The sequence below is a fragment of the Rhipicephalus sanguineus genome, chromosome 4 (assembly GCF_013339695.2).
Source record: "Rhipicephalus sanguineus isolate Rsan-2018 chromosome 4, BIME_Rsan_1.4, whole genome shotgun sequence".
Taxonomy (NCBI): Eukaryota; Metazoa; Arthropoda; class Arachnida; order Ixodida; family Ixodidae; genus Rhipicephalus; species Rhipicephalus sanguineus.
In genome coordinates, this window is record NC_051179.1 from 10,628,339 (window position 1) to 10,633,334 (window position 4,996).

The window sequence follows — 4,996 nt, forward strand, 5'->3', positions numbered from 1 at the left end:
GGACTTCTTAAAGCAACAATGCGCTATTCTGCTTAACTTTAAACTTTCGTATTTAACAGGTACATGTAAAACTTACAAAGTATTTACCACGTGGTATTTACTAAGATGAATGCAACATGGCGTCTATGACGTATTTTTGGACAGCAAAAAGCGCGCCATCTGGCATCTGCCCTTTTTATCAAGACTTGCCGAGCGTTTCTTTTCTCTACACTGTACTTTTCTCACAGACTCCATCCGGGTAACTTGAGATCTGGAGACTTTTCGTCCGCTTGCTCCTTGAAAATCCCTGTACGTCAGGGTACTACCTAGGCAACTGTTTATCCCTAAGAAACCCAGCCACTCAGCTGCTTGTTGATAGCGCGTGTTAAGCGCGCGCGGATCTTACTTTCCGTCCGTTCCTACACCCATCGCTACACCCATCGTTGCTACACGTTGACAGTTGCTACACCCATCGAACGCTTCGAGATTGCCCCTTGCTTTAGTTAAAGGGCCTCGCAATTTCTGAAGATGTCAAACTTGTAGACGACGAACTTTTTGCATGTGGGTACGCATTTGTACTTATAGTAGCGTAGCTGAAAGAGGCGGAGCGCACGTGTTGCGTCCGGGACGCGTGTTCACAGTGAATGCGCTGCGGGCTCAGCTCCCCGAGTGACAATCCACGTATGCTGGCGAAGTGAGAGTCAAGTGCGCTCCGTGAGCGACACCCTGGACGTTACTTTAGCAACTGTTAATTGTTACGTCTGGGCGTAACGCTAGACACCGCCTTTACATCGCGTTTGAGCCCTATGGGTATTAAATTTATGAACAGCGATGGCCGCCTTCTTCAGCTTGAGTAAAAGACCCAATCATGGTCAAGAAATTCGATGTGGATCAGGCCCGATTGTGATCGAAAGGGGTTGTGTGACACCGGTATTATGTTTTTCACCGCTTGTCTGAAAAGGCTGAGTGAGGAAATCGGTGTCATATTCTCAAAACGCTGCCTAATGCATCCAGCAAAGCTGCTGTTGTCGTGGCAGTGAAATCATGCCAGCTAGACATGTATTCAAAGGTGCATGGTCATTCTTTTAGAACTGATCTGTTTCATTGGGCTGTAGTTTTCCTGCAAATTATTCGATTTTAATGCAGCTTACGGTCAAAGATTCAGGAAGGATGAAAATTTACTGTCTCGTCCCATTTTTTTATGCGCAGTGCAAAAAAAAAGAAAGAATAAATAAGAAATAAGGAAAAGTGCGAAAAAAAACTCTGAATGTCATGCGGCATGCCACACACGACTCGTAAAGGTTTGTAAAACTTATAAATCACTTGCCCTACCGCAGGTGTTGAAATGACCACCCTGCATGATCACACACTTTTTAATGCATTTATTAGCATGCACAAATTTTAATGGACAAGTGGCATCGGTATTGCAAATTATTTGACACCATGATGCTGTCACCACATGCTCTAACTAGGACTGTTATATTTTTCATATTAGTGTAACGTAAAAGTTGCCCATGCAGACTTGCAGGGAGTACTGAAAAACCCAAACGACATTACAGACAAGCACAAGCAAGGTTTGGGGCTTTGCGTAGGCAGAGTTGCTTTGGGGAACGCAGCATATAAATATGCAAGAATTGTGCACACACCCAACAGCCAGTATCAAGCATGCTCTTTACCTTTCCAGTGAGTTCGTAAAAACTTGCTTCACAATAGGTAAGCAGATATAAACACATCACAAAATGGAGTAGAAGTTTTGTTTTATCTGTTAGCAGGATACTGCAGGCCTTGAGCCCAGAACAGCAGGGCAAATGAACAGATGTAGTTATATACTTAAGTTCCTGTGTAGTAACGCCCTCATATTTCAAGTATCATGAATTACCAACTCACCCAATCAGCCATTCTGTTAGGTATAGTGGATGTGTGTGCATGTGTGTGTGTAAATAAGTAATGAACATAGAAAAAAAATAGTTGGTTTAATAAACACATGAAGCACAAGGCTAACGAATACACAATAAGAATAAACAATGATCAATAAAAACATATCATTCACATGCACCAACATCATAAACAAATGTACGACATGGAACCATACAGGTGTATTACAGTTCAAGATTCATAGTTCTCATTCTCTTTGTGGACTGGTGGTAGTTTGTCCCAGTCACTCGATCGTTGAAAAAAAAAAGTGTTTAAATGTCTTAGTGATCTCATTCATCTGATAGCTACAGGGTATAGATACGTAAAATGCAGCGATCATAGGCTAGTGAGTGCAATCCTTGCCCCCAGTTTGAAGAACACACACACAAAAAAAATAACCACTAATGCACAGGCCAACCCAGGAAAAAAACAGAATACTTTAGAATTCCCCTAGAAAACAAATACGACACCTTAGAACAAGAAGAAACAAAAGACATAGAGGAAACCACAACTAGACCGATTTCTGAATCTGTAGTCGAAGTTGGAGGTAAAGCATCAATGCAAGAAGTAAGCAACATATCTTGAACCACAAAAGACTGGATAAAGAAACAACAGATAAGTGGGTGGGCATAGATAAATAGAATTTGCTTAGCTATTAAAGCTATCAATAAGTATAAGCCCAGTGACATATGGAATTATGATATCAAAGAGCAGTGAAAAAGGTGATGGCATCGAAACAGCTACCAGGCAACTCTATAGGAAAGACCGAAATGCATGCAGTGAAAGATAAGCATGGCAATATTAATGGTAAACTGAATGATGTGGTAAACTGAATGAGTGCATCACTTGTTACACCACTAAAACAAGATAATTTATGAGCTCGTGGCGATTTCTATTCAGGCCACATGGTTTTGAGAACACTGAAGAACTGTTTTTGGTGCAAAGTTAAAAAAAGCAATTTGTACCATTCTTTTCCCTCTTAATAACATACTGCCATGAAACCAAGGTGAATAAAAGTCCTTGATTACTTTATCAATAAAAACTGATTCAGTGTTTCAGATTAGCAAGCCTTTAATGTTAAGTAAGGCCCGTATTCTGAAATGCTCCTTGCCTCAGCGAGGAGGCCATAACTGCTTCAGGACGCCTTGCCATGTATTCTATAACGCTTCTTACCAAGGTTCCCTCACTGAGGCCTTCCTTGGTGCTCTCTTGAGTTAAGGTAGCACTAGGGCAACCTTCGTGCCTCCTTACCTCGCTCCTCGCACTAAAAGGGTGCTTCTCTGCAGTACTTTGTCAGTGACACTGTGTCCCATCTTTTTTTTTTTTTTTTCGATCGATTCCTTGTATTACACCTTTGAATGCGTACCACCCTGTGTTTGTGACATCATATACTACGTCCTACCTTCCCGTGCAAGCAGTCAAAAACAAATGGTGATCCTCCTGCACACAAATCGTTATTGCAGTCACTGCTGTCGGGTTCCCAAAAGCTGTCGAAGCTCACTGCAGTGTCAAATGAAAAAGAACCACATGTCCTGCATGGCTTCCTACTTGTCATTCGGGCTGGTTATCACAGGAAAATATTAGCAACTGTCTTAAAACGGGCGAAATTCAGTGAAAACAGCTCTCAGTGGCACAAAATAAACTTCATACCAGTAAGCACACATAAAGTGAGAACAGCTAAAATGCAAGCATTTATGACAAGAGAAATCAACAAGAAAGGAGACATGGTGAGAAAAAAAATTTCCACACTCCATTAACATTGGTCCTTGCCTTATTAACTGAAACGTCATGCTTCCTTGTTTAGAGAGTACAGGTATATGTGGCTTTGTTGGTAGGTGGGCAGCTGCAATTTGAAAACAACTACATTTTTCCATTTGTGTGAATGTAAAAAAAATGCTGAAAGTAACCGGTAAACCATTCATGTGTGTCACTTTGTGAACCATTAAAGCAGCATATGCGGAATCGGCAACAGACAGGCAGGTACACTCTTGCGACAGAGCATCGCAAAAGCAAAGGTAAGGGATGAAGCAACACAATAGTCAAAGGTCACAGGTTCTCAGTCAGGAAACAAACCAAACAACATAAGTGACATTCCCATTTCTGTTGTTTTGATGTCAAGTACAAGAGCAACACATGAAAAAAAAAAAACTAATTTCAGTATAACAAAGGAGCAAGCATTTGCAGCTACAAATGTTGGTTGTGTGCATCTGCTCTAGTCTGCAAATGGCAGTTGTAGGTAAAAGAAAGTGCAGTAGCAATTGAAGGGGTGCATTCGTGGAATGGTGAAAGTTAGAGTGCTGGGCTGAACTGAACCAAATGAAGTATCCCATGCCTATAGAAGTGTGTCACCCATCTAGAAGTTAAATGTACCATCTAATCTAATGATGGTGCATTCAACTTCACATTTTGCATTAAGCCAGTTATAAAGTCTCATGACCAAAGGAAAACTTGTCCTAAAAAGGTGCACCTTTACCAACCACCAACTGTAGAAACAAAGTTGCAGGTGCATTCACACCACTGATACACCCGTGCGACATGAATGAAAGCAGTCATGCTGCTTCTCAAAACATTTCGCTTCTCTTTATCTACTCACCATGTAGAGTAGACGTATCCTTGTCATTGTATGTGCAAATATTGAACACTGGCAATCTGATGTAACCAGCAGTTGCAAATATTTCTTATTACCACCTGGCGTCTAAGGATCCTGCTCGGCTCTTTTTTTATAGAAGCATGGACACTTTCATTACTTTGAGTGCACGTGCCCTAGATTTTTAGCATCAACTATATTAAAATTCAATCACATGCGCGGGCAGAATAGCTATTGCAAGTAATACCGGTGACACGCAGGCAGTTTTGATTGCAGTCAAGGTTGACCCGGACCGGATTTCTTGATCACGATGATCAATCATTGCTGCTGCTCGGTCCAGACTAATCCGGATCGAGTTTGACGCAGACATCAGTCAAATCGCGATCTGGGAGCCAGATATCGATGCGCAGATCGCAATTAAAAGTGACCGTGTAGGTACACCTGATCCGGATCGAGCCCAATCCCGATCGGTCGTGATCGCGATCAATTGCCCGCGTGACACCGGTATAACGATCA